This window comes from Lolium perenne, chromosome 4, assembly GCF_019359855.2.
Source record: "Lolium perenne isolate Kyuss_39 chromosome 4, Kyuss_2.0, whole genome shotgun sequence".
Classification (NCBI taxonomy): domain Eukaryota; kingdom Viridiplantae; phylum Streptophyta; class Magnoliopsida; order Poales; family Poaceae; genus Lolium; species Lolium perenne.
In genome coordinates, this window is record NC_067247.2 from 204,239,060 (window position 1) to 204,247,946 (window position 8,887).

Here is an 8,887-nt window from a genome sequence, read left to right on the forward strand (position 1 = left end):
GTATCTATAAAAACTTCAATGCATTTATAATCATAGTTTATACCTGACTCTCTACCTTTGTCGTTCTCCCATCCTTCAGTATTCTCCTGAATCCGATCAAGAAGGTCCCTTTTAAACTCTTCTTTGTTGCGTGTAAATGATCCAGAACAAGAAGTATCCAGCAAGGTCTTATCTTGAAAAGAAAGTCTTGCATAGAAATTATCAATGATAATATTACCAGGAAGCTCATGAATGGGGCATTTGAGCATTAAAGACTTCAATGTCCCCCATGCTTGGGAAATACTCTCTCCATCATGAGGCCAGAAATTATATATGCGGTTCCGGTCTTTGTGAATTTCACTTGGAGGATAGAATTTAGAATAAAATAGAGGCACAATATCATTCCAATCAAGAGAATCCCCATTCTTCAATAATTTATACCAATGCGTCGCTTTACCAGACAGCGATATAGAGAATAGTTTTTTCCTAACTTCATCCATAGCAATACCTGCACACTTGAATAAACCGCATAATTCATGTAAGAACAGTAAATGATCTCCAGGATGGACAGTTCCATCCCCTTCATAGCGGTTATCCACAACACGTTCAATAATTTTCATAGGTATTTTGTACGGAACCTCTTTCTCACCTGGCGCCTCATCCACTACCTTTGCAGTAGTAGTAGATTTTCCAAATAAAAATTCAAGAGAATATCTCTCCATAATGAATTATAGTAGCAGGCAGAAATAAAATCAGCACGAATAGTAAAAGTTTCCCTTACCAATTCCACTTACCAATAGCGCTTCACTCCCCGGCAACGGCGCCAGAAAATAGTCTTGATGACCCAAAAGTATAGGGGGTGTATCGTAGTATTTTTGATAAATAAGAGTGTCGAACCCAACAAGGAGCAGAAGGTGTTGACAAGCAGTTTCGATGAAGGATTCACTGTAAATGCTCACAGACAAGTATTCAGGGGGTTTTGATATAGAAGATAAATAAAGTACGAGTAAGTAAAATGCGAGAGAAATAATTGCAGCGAGTGGCCCAATCCTTTTTAGCACAAAGGACAAGCCGGTTTGTTTACTTATAATGACCAAACGTTCTTGAGGACACACGGGAATTTAGTCTAGTGCTTTCGCTTCATATAGCTGATTAATCTTCATTGTTTTGATAAGTGTTGTGTGGGTGAACCTATGCTAATGCACCGCCCTTCCTAGGACTAATACATACTTGTGATTATACCCCTTGCAAGCATTCGCAACTACAAGAAAGTAATTAAGATAAATCTAACCACAGCCTTAAACTCTGAGATCCTGCTATCCCTCCTGCATCGATATACTATCGGGGGTTTAGGTTTCTGTCACTCCGGCAACCCCGCAATTGGCAAACGAATACAAGATGTATTCCCCTAGGCCCATAAAGGTGAAGTATCATGTAGTCGACGTTCACATGACACCACTAGAAGAATAACACCACAACTTAAATATCAAACCATTGAATATTACCCAACATAATTCACTACTAACATTTAGACTTCACCCATGTCCTCAAGAACTAAACAAACTACTCACGAGACATCATATGGAACATGATCAGAGGTGATATGATGATGAATAACAATCTGAACATAAACCTTGGTTCAATGGTTTCACTCAATAGCATCAACAACAAGTAGAAATCAAATACCGGGAGAGTTACCCCTATCAAACAATCAAGATCCAACCCTAATTGTTACAGCGGTGACGAGGTGCAGCGGTGGAGATGGCGGTGATGATGATGGAGATGATGATGATGATGATCCCAATGATGTCTAGCTCGATGACGGTGACGATGGCGTCGATTTCCCCCTCCGGGAGGGAATTTCCCCGGCAGATTTCAGCCTGCCGGAGAGCTCTTTTCTCTCTGGTGTTTTCCGCCCTGCAGAGGCGGCTGTGACTCTTCGCGACTATCCTCTGGAGCTTAGGTTTTCGGGACGAAGAAGTACGTGAAGGAGAGGAGGCCAGAGGGGGCTGTGGGCCCCCTCCCCACAAGGCGGCGCGGCCAGGCCTGGGCCCGCGCCAGCCTATGGGGGGCCCATGGCGGCCCTCCTCGGTTCCTCCTTTTGGCTATCTCCGTCTTCTGGAAAAATAGGATTTTCCGTGTAATTTCCGTCAATTGTTGATCTTCCGAAATATTGCATTCTGACGGTGCTTTTTCCAGCAGAATCCTGACTCCGGTGCGCGATTCTCCAATAATCATGAAACATGCAAAATAGATGAAATAACATAAGTATCATCTCTAAATATGAAATATATCAATGAATAACAGTAAATTATGATATAAAATAGTGATGCAAAATGGACATATCAGTCATAGAGGTGTAACCTCTCAATATGGTATATTGGGAAAATCATCACCCTCGCACACGCAACATGCAATGCATCCGGAATCCGTTTCCGATGAGCTAGAGCTTGTCATGAGCATGAACACAAGCTCTAACCCATCTCATGGATAAGAACCAAGAACAACCAAGAAACACGATGCAATGCATGCAAGGTTTGAGCTCTCTCTGATGATGCAACCCACTGTCCTATCGAGCACAAACCTTGTCCTTGCGCGTTCCTCTCGAGTCGACTAACTCCGTCTTCACCCTCTTCATCATTGTACATGCCACCATCTTCTTCCAACATACACGCCGCCATATTCATCCATCTTCTATGCCGTCTTCATCTCTCTTCATCTTCTACACCGTCTTGATCTCTTTTCGACACCGTCTTCATCCATCTTCTTAATTGTACTCGATCTTCTCCATCTTGGAACCTTGAGACCAACACATGGCTATGGACACGACCTAAGATAGATTCTCAATAGGGATTGTCATCAATTACCAAAACCACACATGGGGGCTCCATGTTCTTTCACTTTGTGTTTTAATTCTAAGGGCAAATGACAAGCTTTCCCATAAACCATCTTGTAAGGAGACATACCCATAGGATTTTTATAAGCGGTCCTATAGGCCCATAAAGCATCATTCAGCTTATCAGCCCAATTCTTCCTAGATCTGTTGACAGTCTTTTGCAAAATAGACTTGATCTCTCTATTAGATAATTCTACCTGTCCACTAGATAGGGGGTGATAAGCTGAAGCGATTCTATGGTTAACATCGTACTTAGCAAGAGTTTTTCTAAAACCACCGTGAATAAAATGAGAACCGCCAAGGTCATAAGATATCTAGGCACTCCGAATCTAGGAAAAATAATATCTTTAAGCATTTTTAACAAAGTCTCACCGTCGGCGCTACTTGTCGGTATGGCTTCTACCCATTTAGTAACACAGTCAACAGCAACTAGAATATGAGTGTAACCTTTTGACGGGGAAAAGGACCCATAAAGTCAAACCCCCAACAATCAAATGGTTCAATAACAAGCGAATAATTCATAGGCATTTCATTGCATCGAGAAATATTACCAACTCTTTGACATTCATCACAAGATAAAAATAAATTTCCTTGCATCTTTAAAAAGAGTAGGCCAATAAAAACCTGATTGTAGAACCTTTTGCGCGGTCCTATCTCCAGCGTGATGCCCTCCATAAGCACTACTATGAATTTCTTCAATATCTCTTGTTTTTCAAATTCCGGAACACACCTTCTCATAATGCCATTAACTCCTTCTTTATATAAACTAGTTGAATGCCCGTGCGTTGCTACGGTCCAATAAATTTATCATTATCGTGTGACATATCACCACACGCTCGTAAAATTTCTTTCCTCTCTGCACATTTAAAATAATGCAGGTGAAAATTGCATACTCATGTTGGTGTAGTTTGTATGGATTGCCACTGCTCTCATTCAGATTTCCATTTTTCGGGTAAAAATGGAGGACACATGATAATCCATGTATGAAACAAATTTCCACGGTATACGTGTACATGTTGAGTGACCAGGAAAATAATAATTCTCCGGACACACAAAAAATCAAACTCGTTGCGGCTAATACACTTACACACCAGTGGATATGCAAACTCCGGCATCCTGCGTAGATAGGCAAAAGAATGCTCCAACAAGTTACTCTCGTAACTAAGGATTATGAACCTTATCAATCAGAGATCATCTCAAAGATCATCTAGTGCCTGCAACAATACTATTAAACATTAGATTCTTACCACTGTTACTGTTGATGCGGTAGCTGAAATCTCACCAATTTCTATGAATGGAAACGTCATAGGAACCATTAATATTTAGATCCTCTTCGTTATGCCCACTAAGTTGATTCTGTAACCATTTCTTATCATGAATGCAATGATTCTAGGATGGCTGGATCACATGCCATGACAACATCCCCTTCGTTGTAACTCTTTTTTTCATCTACATCAATAAAAACTAAAGAAGAATGAATAATTAACTTTGCATTCATTTCAGTTCTGATTCTTTCTATAAGCAAATAAACTTGTTTCATGGAAGTGTGAGAAAACTAAATTTGTTCATCGTATCATCTTTAATTAAATAAATAAAGTAGCTTTCCCGTGCGAAAGAAATGTTACTTTTTGGGAACCTCAAAAAATCCAAAATTTGTTCCAAGCAAACTTTGAAGTCTAGGTTACATGAATGTACTCAACTACTAATAGCATAAGTACGATTCCTAGGCAGAATAGTAAGGTGTGATTCACCTTGTCAATCTATAAAATAAGTGAATAATGGAGGTTCAATGTTTATACATTTATGCATATCTTTGAAGTGTAATTGCGTATGTTGCATCCATATGTACGGCCAATGTCCAAGAGTTACATGCATAAACAAAAATATTGAATTTTTTTTTTTTTTAAATGAGGTACTCCCTTCGATCCCTTTTAATTAACTAATAAATCCGAGTCAACTAAATCCCAGTCAATTAAAAGGGATCAGCGGGAGTATTTATTTCCTCCTACCTTTCCTTCATGCAGTGAATTTATAGCATTTTTGATCCATGAGAAACCTTTATATTTTTCCACGTCACCTTTAGCATCGCTGAAAATAAATTAATTCAAAAGAAAGCGATATATCCATTTAGTACTCCCAAAACAGGTTCATTTATGTTCTCCTTCGATAGCGTCATGATCGATTGGTTCGATACAACATGTCCACAACATGTTCACAAGGTTCTTGTCACTTGACTGCTCTCTAAGCACTGGGGTACTGGAACTCTATTCCGATGTCTACGTGGGGCTGGAAGCTGTTTCGTGGCATTCCACTCCTACTTATTGGCAGCCCATGGTTAGCTTCAACAATGTCGGAAATCCTTGCAAACCGGATGTTATGGTAACATTAACTGGGTTACCGCTAGACTGTCCAAATTAAAGATGTTGCATAACTGATGGATTAGCTCCTCAGACAACTTCTCGCCGTGCGTCGATGACAAAAATTCAGCATATGGGATCTGATCAAGCCAGTCAGCCCAAATAAGGCAAGCCATCAGCTTCTGGATCTCTGTCAAAGGGCACCAAGGGACTAAATGAGTCCCTGTGAATTGTAGAGCCTCATCTCCAGTTACTTTAGTAAGTATCTCAACAAAATGAAGAGAATGGAGCATCAACTCAAGCATTGAGCTATTCTCTGCAATAGCTGATCATGGTTCTTGGCAGCCCAGCTAAGTGCATGCTCAAGGTTTCTTGCTTGTAGCGGTTCAAACATTTTACATATCTTGAAATGATAATTTCAGGTATATCGCATCTGATTCACCACACTTAAGGACAAAGGAGTCTCCAAGATCAAAGAGGCCCTTCCGGTAGAAATGATTCGCTATTACATTGTTTATCTTAGAGGCCTCAAAATCTACATTTCTATATGCCTTTGATATATCAAGAACAAATTACTTCTCATGGAGCTTGAGATATTTTCTCAAAGCAACATTTAATTCCTACTCACGGCCTTCAAGTTGGTTCAGTGGCACCCTTTCGTTCAGCTTGGTCTTCAGTATTGATCAATGGAATCTGCATTCATCATTTGCATCTTCGATGTTGTCTGCATAACTTCATTCACTATCTGATCAGTAGCTTCGTGAACTTGAGTAGGAGATACTGCACGTTTCAACAACTCGGTCACATGTCATTCTGAGCTGAAAATCACTTTACACAACAAAAAAGTTCAGAACTAAAAAAGAAGTCAGCTGTGCATAGTAGAGCAGAAACTCTCAGGTGTAATACCACCCATACTTGAGAACAGAAAGGGAAAATAATGCTAGAATATAAAAGCTCACTTAAAAAATAGATTTTAACAGAAGATTACATAAACCACGCCTCTTGCAAGTAGTCTTGCATGTCACATAGCTATTCAACCACATGTATTTGTTGCACATATCTTTCCGCAAAGTTCTCATGTTCAATGAGAGAACGTTCCTGCATGAGACAAATAAACCCAGAACGGATAAAAATGTAGCCATTATGGTTCAATACTTATTAACCTAGACCAAAAACATGAGGCAAAATGTATAATTGAAAACTAAGTAAATAATGTCACTTATACGTGAATACACCTATCTTGAACCAGTTGGTCCCCATATTGTGCCAGCATCCTGGCCTGCCTTTCTTCTCTGTGATGAGCGTCTACACATGTGGAAAAGGATGCAAGAAGATATTTGATATCTCTGATTTTCTTGGAAAACAAACACAATAATAGAGATTCTAATAAAATGAAGAGATACTACAATTTGAATTGCTTGCAAATTGAGATACACGACAAGGATGAAAATTCTAGCTATAATAATTGATTGATAGACGAAGCAGTTCATCTCTTATAACCACATGCAAACCATATTGATTAACCGTTGTAGTCATCTGTGTAGCATCCGACAAACACTTTTCACTTTTCACCTTTCTATGATTCTTTTAGTATAATCTGGTGCTCTGAGTTTAACACCCGCAGGCCGTCAAAATAAAGCATAATGTCATTCACTCTCCCTAGCTTAGTCTAAAAGTGTACTGTAAAAACATACCAAGTCTTTATACTGAATTACCTTAAATTTCTCACTCAAGTCTTTCGGTAGTTGGCACCAATGACCCTTCTCTTTCACTTGCCCTTCTACTGCAATTGATGCATGGCCAACAAAAGTTTCAGAAAATGCTCCCAATGAACAAGCCTAAACATGAAAATTCTAGCTGTAAAATCAGCAAGACTAACACCAATATTTTGAATTTGCAACTTAGTTTGCTGCTATTGTTAGTTTGTTACAAACAAGTTAGCTACAATCCACGAGCCTAAACAGGCAAAATCTAGTTGTAACAATCAGCAAGACTAACACCCATATTTTTGAATTTGGATTGGCAACTTAGTTCGCCACTATTACTGATGAGGATTTGTCACGCCAGTTCTTACAGAGATTCAACATGCATCGACTTGCACATCGGCTCCATCTGCAGCTCCTGCAAAGACGTGCGAATCTAGTGGCACGCCTTGCTCTTGAGCTCGTTTTCCCCCTCATCAAATCCTGGGGAGTTGTCTCCATTTCGAAAATCAAATCCTCCAGCAGCCTTCTTCAAGTTCACCATCCAAAGAAAAATTTATTGTTATTGGGGTCTCCTTAGTTGACCTGCTGATTCCTTTCCATTTACTCCAATATAATTACCCGGAAGACTTTCTCTTCCCTTTGGATAAATTCTTTGGCCGTCAATTAGCCATGGCATCTTGCAGAGATATTATTAGGAAAGGGAAAATGATGTACCCTACTGACAACATCGCTTGAGCTTTGCCCACATCTACTACCATTAACCAAAAGGAGAGCCTCACATGAGTTGATGATTAACTGAGTATTTCCTATGCTTACACATCCACTCTTTCTCCTTAAAATGAACCAACACCGATCGACTACCAGGGGAAAAGGAGAGCCTCACCTGAGTTGATGATTAACTGAGTATTTCCTATGCCTACACATCCACTCTTTCTCCTTACCAACGCCGATCGACTACCAGAGGAATTAAAGGATGATGTCTTCAAAATTAAGCAAACACATAGATGATCTACAGAGGAATAAGGATAGTGCAGCACGGCTGAGGGGTTTGGGTTGTTGTGTCATACCTTGGGAGGGAAAACAAACAAGGAAGAGGGGGGACAAGCGTGGGGATTCAGGAAGTAGGTCGTATTCGCTAGTGTTGAAGGCAGTTGTAGACTCGAGTCAGCATTCCACTCGAACCTCAGCTGTTTCATGGCCGCCGTATCCAGTCATCCTCCTTGTCGCAACTTTCCGCCAAGAAGTCTCCTCTTTCGCCCCGCCGTCACATGATCGGGAGGACTGGTACTCGTACCATAGGCATGCAGCCACGAACTTAGCTCTGGAGAAAAGCCAGATTCGGGGAGGCCCGTGGGAGCCAAGACGAAGGCGACCCCGGTGAGGATGGTGGTGAACGCAGCCTTTGCCGTACATGGCGACTCGGTACACGAGAGGAGGACAGTCAAGGATGCTCTAAAGGATAGGGGAGCCTCCTTATGGAGAAGGCCGAGCGGCGGCGCGCGAGAAGTGGCTGCAGGGAGGGAGATCCGGAGATGGGCAGATGGCGTCGGTGCTCCGCGCGGATTGATTTCCTGATTTTGTGGCGCTACTGACGGACAACGGAAAGGAAAAAAAGACGTGGTGGCCAAACCTACCATCAATAAGAAATCAATCGCACGGTGCGGGCGACGTCGAAAAAAATCGGACGACCTAGATGCTCTCAATCTTTGACATCAAACATTTTTGACGACGTACCAACTCGAATATAATAGTAAAGATGTGGGTCATCCCAAAAATAATTCCTCAAGTCATAAGAGAATTTCCTTCTCTGCTGAGCTGAAAATGTAGGAGGCAAATACTTCGAAACAATAAAGTTAGCATAATTAGCATACCAAGGGCTTTGTGAAAATACCTTTATTGCAGCCAACTGTTCATTTGGAAAACTATCATTAACAGGAATAGGATCATCA

At 40.8% G+C, this 8,887-nt stretch overlaps 1 pseudogene; it reads right to left on the reverse strand.

Annotated features, from left to right (window-relative positions):
• Positions 1–4,979: 4,979 nt before the first annotated feature.
• On the reverse strand, positions 4,980–8,351 carry LOC127347549 (protein RMD5 homolog; annotated as a pseudogene).
• Between the last annotated feature and the right edge of the window lie 536 nt (positions 8,352–8,887).